The following is a 12,349-nucleotide window of genomic DNA, read 5'->3' as shown; positions in this document are numbered from 1 at the left end:
CTTTGAAGAAGTAAGAGGGGATGAATGACTACTAGTTGAAGGTGTCGCTTGCAACAATGGGTAATTGGGATTTTGGAATCGATATTTTATTTCAATATCGAAGAAGCCTGTAACCACTAATAGGGTTCAGAAAAAATGGAAAGTTATATAGACGTACACAGGAATGGGGCAGTCCTGAGTAATGATTACGAGAAATGACTAATCCCACTGCCATCCACCAGATGGAGAAATCAGTTATATTAATGGACAGGTTTCTCCCCATTTTCCACATTTAATTCAAGTTCAAATTAGAGGAAACCCTTTATCCCTTGTCCTTAAACAACCGTGCAGTATATTACTCTTTTTGTTTTGTTTTGCTTTGTTTTGATAGAGGCTAGTAATGTAGCCTTCAGAAGCAGAATGCTTGGGTACAAATCCTATATCTGCCATATACTAGTTTTACGTAGTAAAACTCAGACCCTCATCTGTAAAGTGGAGATAATAATAGTACCTATCCAGATGTCTGTTGTGATTTTTTTTAAATATCTTCTATATTTTTCAAACATACTATTTCACATAACTCTGTGCCTTATACTTTTTTTTAAAAAAAATAATTAATTTACTTTGGCTGCCTTGGGTCTTCGTTGCTGCAGGCAGGCGTTTTCTAGGTTTGGCGAGCGGGGGCTACTCTTCGTTGCAGTGCGCAGGCTTCTCATTGTGGTGGCTTCTCTTGCTGCGGAGCACGGGCTCTAAGCACGCGGGCTTCAGTAGTTGTGGCTCGCGGGCTCTAGAGCACAGGCTCAGTAGTTGTGGTGCCCCAGCTTAGTTGCTCCGCGGCATGTGGGATCTTCTCAGACCAGGGCTCGAACCCGTGTCCCCTGGATTGGCAGGCAGATCCTAAACCACTGCGCCACCAGGGAAGCCCCTGTTGTGACGATTTTTTAAATTATTTTGTCTCATATTATTTTTTCCACATCTTTATTTGAGTATAATTGCTTTACAATGTTGTGTTAGTTTCTGCTGTACAACAAAGCCAATCAGCTGTGTTTTGAATAGTGCTCCCATAAATGTTTATTATTATTTATGATCTGGAGTTAATATGTTTAACTTACGGCAAAATTAATAAGGGAGATAACCTGGTGATTTCCCATGCACATTTCTTAAATTAATGAAAATGGCATGTCTAGTTAGTTTTAAATTAGAAAATACAGTGAAAATATTAAGGCTGCAGAAACTGGAAATGGATGGATAGTACTGACTAGCCATCATCATGACCAAAAACTATGATAAGTGAGGAAGAAAGGAAGAGAATAAACCCAGTTCTACTTGCTTAATCAACAGTTTAAAAATCACAGGAAATGTAATACAAAGAATGGAAACACAAAATGAAATGTAAAAATACATGAAATAATGTAATATATCTCTAGTGGCTCTCTAAGGTTATCATTGCTAGGCTTATTGGTAGAAGATAACTCATCCTATGGATGGGGATCATATCTCCTTTCCTTTGTATGGTCTCATATCTATTAGCACATTGGGCAGTCAAAGATTATTAACGTTATTTCCCAGCAGGTGCAAGAATTGGAGTAGGTTTTGACATACGATTTTATGTTTGTAGTAAGATGTGTAAATACAACAGTCATCCAAGAAACTGTAAATGGGTTGGAGGGGATAAAAATACTTTCAATTACCCACTTTACACCCATAGGTCCTAGAGTATGTGGCCAGGCTTTTTAGCAAAATCCATCTGTGTTTGACAGACTTTGTGTAATTCCTATAACTATTTTCCTGCTCCTTTTTAATAAATTATTTGGCTTTTTCTTTGCACTGCTAAGTCAATTTTTCAGTTACTTTTGCACAAGAACTTTGGATTTACATCCCAGAGGAGGCTCTGGGAAGTTTTAGGGTATCAGATAAACTTGGACTGGAGGAGTGCCAGACATATAAAAGAGTCTCCAACAAGGATAATACTAGTTGTAAAATCCTCCTTCCTTAGGAATCTGAATAGATAAAGGAAAAGATAGTTTTGCAACTTCCCCTTTCAAACATACAGATCTCTGTCTTTCAAAACAGCAGTATTGTTTGCTAATCTTCCTGCACTGTCAAGTGTGATTTTTTTGGGCTTTCTCCTGATTACTTGAATAGACAGCACATTGCAAAACGTCTCTCTCAGAGAGTAGTTAGTGCATTATTGCACAGGGCAAGGCAGAAACCACTATGAGGTTAAGATTGCCATCACAGACTGGTTAGTACAGACGGTTTTTTTTTTTTTTTAAACTTCCATATTATATCATTCAATCAGGACTTCTTGAATACTTACTAAGTGAAAATACATATGAAGTGAAAGCATCTTTCCAAATTACCTTTCCAAAGGTAATTTGGAAAGATACAAGGAAACACAAGGCTTAACTCCTACCTTTAAAGAGTTTACAAACTACTCAGGGAGGTTAGACATACACATATGTATTAGTTTTTATTGTTGTTGTAACCAGTTACTACAAACCTGGTGGCTTAAACAATAAAATTAATTACCTTAGTTAGTGTAAGTCAGAAGTCTGACATGGGTTTCGCTAGGATAAAATCAAGATAACAACAGGGCGATGTTCTTTCTGGGGGTTCTAGGGGAGAATCTGTTTCCTTGCCTTTTTCAGCTTCAAGAGGCTACCCCAATTCCTTAGCTTGTGTCCCCTTTCCTTCATCTTCAAAGTCAGCAATTTGCACTTCTCTGACTCTTTATCAGTCATCATGGCTCTCTCTCTGAAATAGCTGGGAAAGTTTTTCTGATTTAAAGGACATTTGTGATGAGATAGCACCCACTTTGATAACCAAACAAAATCTCCCATCAAAAGATCCTTAACCTTAATCACATATGCAAAGTTTCTTTTTCTCTTTTGCTATGTATATTCATTGGGTTGATGGGTTAGGACACAGACATCTTTGGGAGCAATTCTTCTGCCTACCACAACATGTGTAATCACTGTGGCATCTTTAGCACCTAGCAGAGTGCTCCATAAATGTTTTGAATCAATGAATGGAAAGATTTATAAAGCAATATATTAAAGATACAAGGAAAGTGTGTTTTGGGTTTTGGAAACAGATATCACTTGTACATAAATTTACAAGACCTGGCTATGGCTACAGAAATATATAGTTGTTTGAAGGAAAAGATTTCAAGTCAAAAGATTCAAAGATATCTATTTAGAATTTATTATAAGTACATGCTTATAGATATGTCATTGGATGTTGTTAAATTATCAAAAATAAATCTAATTTGATGCATGTAAATAGTTCCTAAGTTTTGCTATTACAAATCATGCACTGTTAAGATAGTATTTATTAGAGCTGAAATCAATCTCAATAGAGCATCAACGGACATAGACCTTGGGTTTTGCCTTAAATCAATGTCTAAAGATGTATGTCAGAGAACAGGGGATATTTGAGTGTTCTATAAAAGTAGAACTTTGCTTTCGCTTTAAATTCTTTTTTTTTGTAAAGAGCAGACTTTGGGTCACTTAAAAATGTAGCGGTCTACTAAACAGTAAACTGGCTTTCCTTAGAGGAGTTTATGGTAGTTTTGACCAATAGATTTTATTTATGCACTCATGTGTGTATCTGTAAGCCTATGTGCATAAAATTAAATGGTGAATTTACTACTATTTTGTCATGCTGTTTGAAGACAAACGTCAAAAATTTTGGATACGTTAGGTGAAAATTCATAAAGCTTATTCAGAATCTAAATAGTTTTTGGTAGTCACTAATATATTCCAGACAGTGCTGTAGGCTCTAACTGGCAAGGTGGACAATATCTATTCAACCATTTCCTCTGCAGACTTGAATGTAAAATGAGTGGGTAGCTTGAGTTACTTGGAAATAGGAAAAAAGCAGTGAACATTTTAGCATTGAGAAAGGGAGTTGATAAGAATCTTTTGGATAAAACATGCTGGCATTTAATACCTTTTTTACTGATTTAATGGAACAGAACACAAATACTGTTAGTTTCTTGATGCTGTATTTCCTTTAAGTAACTTCAAGGAATTTATTTTAATGACATTTATCCAAGCAAGATGCCAATGCAAAGCTGAGCATGCCCAAAACTTTTTACATTTTAAATTACCAAATTATTTTACTTATATTTAATTTTCACTCACATTACTTTATACTATGGAATTCTGTGGCTCTTTCTACTTCCCTAGATTAGTTAATACATGGATACATATGGAAAACTTAAATTCATACTTAGTGCCACTTAAAATTTATCACAAAATATTAACAGACACTTCGGATTAAATAACTGTTAAATACTAGGGGTTTTCCTAACATCATCATGCCAAGAACATGTCTTCCCACTGAATTTTAATTTAGGTATTTTCTGTTTGAGATATTAAATGACAAGAGCGTCTAAAAGGACAATAATAATTAAAATTGTATTGCATTCCTAAATATTTCCCACGTGCTTTGTATGACTATTCGCTAATCACTATGTTACCAAGGCTACTGCCCCAGCATCATACCCCTGCCTCTCCCTTGAATGGAAACCAATCACTCTTACCTAAATTTCAAGAGGAAACTGCAAAGAGAAAACAAGAACTGGTTAGAACCAACTAGGCCCAAGATGGTGGAAGACTTGACTTCCAGCAGTCCTTGAGCCTCATACACTCATTGTAACACATTAGCATGCTAAATGACACATCCGCCAGTGCCATGACAGTTGACAATTGCTATGACAACAACCAGAAAAGCCCAAGCAAGGACTGAAAAGGAGGGTTGCATCAGTTCCGGGTCCAAACCACACCCATGTGAATAAGTCATGACTATTCCTTCCAATTTTTCCTTTTCCCCACCCTTTACCTCAACCCTCCTATAAATTTGGTGTCTCTGCCCAAATTGGGTTGAGAAGTTGATTTGTGAACTAAGTTCTTGCTTTTCAATTCTTTGGGCATCGAATAAAGCTTGTGCTGTTTTAGTCTCAGCATCAGTTTCATTATTGGCTATGCAAATGCAATTGGAAAAAGAACCTCCCTGGCTGAGACAAGGAGGTCTAGGCTGTGGCTAGGGCCCCGGCGTGGGGGCCAGTCAACCAATTCAGCAACAATTACTATAATTAATAATTATAAAATAAATATAATTATAAATAATTGTTACAAGAAGTTGTCCTCTCCCTGGACCCACAGATCAGGCATCGCGAGATTTTTACTCTCTGACAGGCAGAGTCGATGTTCCTACTCAGCCCTGAAACAGCTACAGAAGACAGACCATTGCCCCTCTGCTTCCCATAAGATTATGGGAGTAAAATCCCTGAGCTGGGAATGAGACAGGAGGGAAGGGGGCAGGGCACAACTATTAGCCATTGAGGATAAGACAAAAACTGGTTAGAACAAACTAGGCCCAAGATGGCAGAAGATATGACTTCCAGTAGACCTTGAACATCATTATATGCTCATTGTAATATATTAGCATGTTAAATGACACACCAACAGGCGCCAGGACAGTTCTGAGGCCGACCATAAAAGGCCAAAAATTGAGGGGACTTCCCTGGTGGTCCAGTGGGTAAGACTCCTCGTTGCCAATGCAGAGGGCCCGGGTTCCTCCCCGGTCAGGGAACTAGATCCCACATACATGTCGCAACTAAAAATCCCACATGCTGCAAGTGAGACCTGGCACAGCCTAAATACATAAATAAATATTTAAAAAATTAAAAAAAAAAAAAAAAGGAGGTGGAGAGGAACATGGGTTAAAGGCCTATGAAGCACCTCAGGGTCTTGTAAAACTGAGCAATGACCCAATTCCTGGAAATTTCCTCCCCTTCCCCAAAATGGCTGGAATAATCCTCTCTCTCATTAGCCTATGAAATTACCCAGCCTGTAAAAACTAACCACCCCATATTTCGGGGACTCTTGCCTTCTGAGATGGCTCACCCACTATCTATGAAGTGTGTATCTCCCTGAATAAACTTGCTTTCACTTAAAAAAATTATTACAACCCTAATTTTAATCAGTTTGCCAATGAATAGAGTGAATTAATTTTTCCAGTTTGCTCAGTAAGTGAAATAATTAGGACTTGAACTAGCTAGTCTTGACTTTGCACTCTTTGCATACATTAAGAAAGAATTAAATAAATCCATAATAAGGAATGTTAAATTGTAGGGCCTTAAGGTTATATATTGTATAGAAATCCTGAATTAAAAATTAAGCAAGACACTGTTTTTTTTCTGATAATTAACTTGTCAGATGATGCAGAATAACCATAACATGAAATAGCACTTCGGAGAGTTAGGAAGTTGTTTCTGAGCAAAAAGTTAGGGAGAAAAAAAGCAAAACAAAACCTAAAACCTGGAAAAAATATTAGTATACCTTTAAACACAAGAAATGTTATGATAAATATATTGTTTTGGGGTTGGATAGAATAGCTAAAGAAATTATTTACTTTTAAAAGGAGGTTATAACCTCTCTTATTCATAAAAATAAAAAATAAAAGTTTAAGATAGCTATAATCGAGTGTTCTCCATTGTGGGTGTCCTGCTAAATGTCATCACCTATTCAATAAATGAGGTGGAATTCTGTTTTAGAGTTTCAGGGTGAGAACACTTGGTTCATTCTAGAGTTATTTTTCTCCCGTCATTCAGGATTAGATTAAAGCATCCAGCAACATACTTCATCTGTCCTTTAAGGCTGGCATTTTACATAAGTTTGTTATTTTCCCCTAATATTGTGAATTGAAACAGCATATAAATTTAGCAATTAAAAAAAAAAAGTTTCAGGAACCATGAATTTGCCTCCTCATATTCAATGCCGCATTGCCAGTAAAAAGTGATGTTTCTGATGGATTTGGCTCTATAAAGTCTCCAGGGGTCCAGTGAGTACAAATAGTCCCAAACTTGAAAGGGGTAAGAAGTCAGCCAAGGACCCTACCGTTTAGAGTAAGGAGTCCCAGGCTCATAGATTAGGAATTTAAGGGTAAGCTTGCTTAACAACCTAAACCCCATTGCCTTACAAACAAACTAGATAGAAATTCAGTCATTTAAAAAAATTACCAAGGTTATTATGTTATATGGGACCATGCTATCATAGCATTAGTTAAATAGCTCTTTAAGTAACTCATAAGTAGGGCCAATAGACCAGATGAGCTATGTACAGTATAGAATATTATAAGGAAAAAACACTCCCCCCCCCCGCACCCCCCAACACACATACGTCCACATTCATGTGAAAGCAGTACTCAACCAGGTGAAGCCTTTTTCTCTCAAGTTTGAAATATAATTCCTGGTATTAAGTGCCATCTGGTAAACGGAGTTGCCCTCAGATATCCCCAAGACCACAATAAACATGCAACATGTATATATAATAAAAAGGAAACCTCAATTTTATTGTGTGGCTTTTTAGATGTAAAAAATAAATGGATCAAACAGTCGCTTTGAAAAATTCCTTACTGTGAATATTTGTTTTCTTATACTAATGATTTTATCACTGTGGGATTCTAAACTCAGAAAAAAGACATGATTCCCTAAATTGATACATTTTACTAATACGTCAGTGTCCAATGTACCAGGTGTGGAATACTTAGGCTTTATAAGTTTGGGGGCACTCCACATTTAACAAAGCAGCCAACACCTGGAAATACATAAAAGCTGGCCTCTAAACACAAGGTGATAAGTGTTAGTTAACTAGGCTCCCTGGATTCAAAGAATGGCCCCTCGTGGCTCAAAAAAGAAAACTGAAAATGCAGCATCATAGTTTAGTTTTAGCTCAGATTTCCTGGTGTTCTCAATGCCTATCTTCTCTTTACTCCCCAAAGGCAAGGGATAGCTCTAATCATGACTGTCCTTTTGGTTTCAGAGGAATTTTTTCTAACATACCCTGCAATTGCTTTATAGACATGAATGAACTGCATGAAGAAAAATGAAGATTTCTGCTTAAGTATGTATGATACATTTCTACAGAAAAAATAACCCTGCTTTTTCACACACTGGACCATTCCTACCTTGTGATGATGTTACTGTCATTTTCCTGGATGTTGCCTTGTGGTCTTACCACAAATTCTGCAGCAGATTTCCTGGGAGTGTGACAAAAGTCAGGGGTAAGGGTTGAGCCTATGATTTGATTGAGTAAACATTAACCTTTTTAGTGGTAAATCAATGTTGAATTAACTTTAAAAACCTTACGTTACATCTATAATGCATCCTAAAGTCCTGCCAGCCGTTTTCAATTAGGTCATTTTTTTAAAAAATGTAATAGACAAAGACCTACCACTTTCCCAGAGACCCTATACTTGAATGTATGGGCTGTATCACATTCCTTAGTAGACAGGTGTTTTGTTAAAAATACCTATTTTAAAAACTTTTTCTCACGACAAATTTTTCTGTGCTTGGTCTGTCCTGTGCGCCTGACATATCCTCCGAACAATGACCTGTCTTCTGTTCAAAAGACAAAGTAATTTGGAGTCCTGTTATACTTGTTCAAACTATGTAAAATACTAATAGAAAGAAAGTTGGGGGATTTCAAAGTAAATGTCACCAACGTACAGATTAATTTTTAGTATTCTTTTTCTTTCATCTTTAACAGCCATTGTTTTGCTCTACCCCTCTGCTTGAGCCTACAATCACATTAAAAGGACATTTAAATGACATCTTAGACTAGATAAACATTATCTAATAGAACTTTCTGCAATGATGGAAATATTCCGTATCTGCATTGTTCATGATGGGAGCGACATACATTTGACGGTTAAGTATTTGAAACATTGATAGTGCAACTTTGAAAGTTTAGTTTTAATTTTACTTAAGTTTTTACATAGCCACATATGGCTTGTGGCTAACATGCTGACAGCACAGGGTGAGGTTTTTACATGGCCATTGTACCCTGTCTTGAAGAAATTTTCAAATAAACATGCTATCATGCCTACTTTTATCATATTGTTTTCTGATTCTGCTTCACTTATTTATAAATGTTTTCTATCTGCTCCAAAGTTTTAGTTGAACTAGTACTCAGTGTTAGACATTAGACACTTTTAAATTTTGTTTTCTGAACAGCAATTACCCAATAAACATTTTCTATCCCTAGAACATATACTCCTTCACTAGGAGCTACTGTTAAAGGTACCTGTGTCTTAGTCTTTTTGAGCAGCTACAACAAAACACCACAGAGTGGGTGGGTGATAAAGAGCAGAAATTTATTTCCCACAGTTCTGGAGGCTGGAATTTCAAGATCACAGCACCAGCAGATTTGGTGTCTAGTGAAGGCCTACTTTCTGGTTCATAGATGGTGCCTTCTTGCTGTGTCCTCACATGGTGCAAGAGGCAAGGAATCTCTCTGGAGTCTCTTTTATAAAGGCACTAATCCCTTTCCCAAAGCACCTCCCAAAGACTCTACCTAATACTACCTAATACTATCATCTTTGGGAGTTAAGATTTCAATATTTGAATTTTTGGGGGGACACAAACATTCAGACGGTAGCACCTTGGATATAAGTCAAGGCAAATTAATGTGTCGACTAACACTTTATGTACATGCTCTGAAATGAGCTGTATTATCTAAAGGAAATCAATACAAATCATAATGAATTTTGTAATATTTCCTACATTAAAGGTAATCAACACAATTGTTTAGTGGTGAGGCCTACAGATGAAAAATTACCATTTAGAGGGTGGAACAAATAAGTAGGGAAAGAATGAGAAGATATGGTTGCATGGGAAAGATAAGCCATCTCAAAGATGACACAGGTACTTTTTTTCTTACATTGAAGGCAAGAATTGCATAAAAGTATAGTGACCACTAAAGAATTCATGTAAGTAGAATAATGAAATTTTAAAGCTAGGAAGAAGGTTGGAAATCGTTCAGTCTGGATCTGTCCGTGTGGCATAGTATTTGATAGCAGTGACTTGACACCTGGATAGCTGTGGCTTAGAATCGCATGCTATTGGCAATTTAACCTAAAGCGAGTTACTTATGATCTCTAAATCTCAGTTTTTTAAATCTGTAAATCAGAGACAATAATAATACTTACCTCTTATACTTATATAGCTTCTGTTCAGGGGTGGGTGGGTAAGTGAGATAACACATTTGAAATGCTGAGCCAAGTATCAATACCTGCTACAGAGTATCCCACTTTAGTGGTAGGGAAACTGAGTTTTAGGGAGATTAATTAACTTTCTCAATTGTAACTGGGATTTGAAACCAGGCATACGACTAAACTGAGTCTACAGGAGTAGCAGTAGCAAACAGAATGGTATCACGTATGTGCCAATCACTTAATAAATGAAACGACTAGTCCAAGAGTGCAGAACTCATTAGTGGTCTGCAGAGCACAAAGTCCTATCAGTTTCACTCTGATGTAAATGCAAACATCACTGGTGCTTGAGAAACAGGAGGCTTTTGACGACAAGGACCTTTCTTTTCTTTTTGGGGGGGAACCAAGTGCAGGCTTTAAAAAAAACTACAGGGGCGTACATTTTTCCATTCAATCAATCCAGTTTACATGGAATACTAGAGACCTTAAACTTATGAAAGATTTAAAATGATATTATATGGGCAATGAATATCCATCCTGTATTTAAGTAATTACACAAATTATAACATTTAAAGTATTCTCCTTATATTTTGTTTCATCAAAAATTTTTCAGAAACAGTTTTGGGGATTTACACAGTTTAACACCTAAGGAGTATAAAGGTAAGAGCAGGGCATGGGGAAAACATCATTATTATAATTTAGAAAGAAAAAGTATTATCAAGACAAAGTAAAATAACAGCACAATTCATTATTTTATTTGTGTAATTTATCATAGTTTTGGGAAATTTTAAATTGTTTATATTTTGGTTTGTTTTGTAAATTATTATTAAGCATCTCCTATGTTTGGTCTTAGGCTAATTTTAGTGATTATAATCTTGTACAAAAGACATGTGGTTCTTCTTATGAGGTTTACAGAAGTTAACCCCATCCTATGGGTTGTGACCAACAATGTTCAACTCTCCCACCTGAGTCTTTATTCCTTTGGGATCTTGAACAAGTTATTTAATAATAATAATAATGTACTTAAGTTTCCTCAACTATAAAGTGGGAATTATAATAATTCTTTTTAATGTAGGTTTATTGTAAGGATTAAATAAGAATCTTTTTAAGAGTACTTGGTACAATGCTTAGCATACACTAAAAACTCAATGCATATTAGCTGTCATTTCAATATAGATAAACCAAATAACCTGTCAAAATAGAAATATAAGTAAATAATTCTAAATAAGGTTAAGCATTTATTATATTTAATGTGCCAATAAAAAATTGTGAAAATATGTGACCTGTTAAATAAGTTTATTCAATGTCTTTTCAGTGCCCTGAATCTCTTATCCAGGATAGATTTTGCCCCAAGCTATAATGATAATTGCAATTATGCTTATGGCCCTGATTCTGTTTTCTCTGAGAAAGAGAAAACAAATAGAAAGACTGGTCTTCATTCTTTACCTATAAGAATTTACTTACAGAAAAATCTAGCTTCTTTAAAAGGCGTCTGAATCCCTAGTAAAGCACAGGAGATACCATGGGGCAATTCAGAATCATGGTCACGCAATATACTGAAATTAAGCATTGTAATAGAAAGTGAAAAGGAAAGTAAAATAGGCTGACAAATGATTTTTAAGTTTGCTTGGTTTTGTTTCTATAAGGAGAAAATGATCAAAGAGAAGGATTAACAATAGGAAAAGGTAAGATGAAGTGGATTCCTCAAAACTAGTTCTTAATCACTAGCTTCTCTAGCTCTCCCCCAACCTTAGGTTCTTTCTGGAGGTGGGGGTGGACTGAACTGGAGGACGAGTGAGCACTGTGCAGGGAAGGCTGTCTGTGGATGGTTTTAATTTCGCCCACTACCATCTCTGTACAGCTGCACACTGCTCCAGAGACATTCCACATTATGCCCACTTTCCTTTCTTCTGTGGACAGAGACACTGTTCCTACCTGTACCCATTTCAGAGATACACAGGGGCAACTATCCTCCCAAATCCATTAAAAATAAAGCAAGCTCTTACCTAAAGTAATCAAAGCATCACCTCAAGGTGCAAAGACAAATCTCTAGATAACAAGTGTCTGTCCCTTATTTCCACCGCCACCCCAGTGCAAGCGCCTCCTCTCTTCGCTTAGATTTAGGGAGGCTGCTGAGCGCATGCAGGTGGAGCGGAGCTAGAGAAGAGAGGGGTATGTATTATTTATGAATTCAGCCCCCTTAAGAGATTTCCAGTGAAAGTCAGTCTTAGAAGTTACCCACATGTGTGAGTGTGTATGTGTGTGTGTGCACAAGGACATCTAATCCATGCCACATTTATCTGTCAGGGAGAGGCAGTGGGTGATCCCAATGTCTTAGACGTTTTAAGAGGAGTACATGACCAGATTT

This window comes from Pseudorca crassidens, chromosome 8, assembly GCF_039906515.1.
Source record: "Pseudorca crassidens isolate mPseCra1 chromosome 8, mPseCra1.hap1, whole genome shotgun sequence".
NCBI classification, from domain to species: domain Eukaryota; kingdom Metazoa; phylum Chordata; class Mammalia; order Artiodactyla; family Delphinidae; genus Pseudorca; species Pseudorca crassidens.
Note: the sequence above shows the minus strand (reverse complement) of the source record.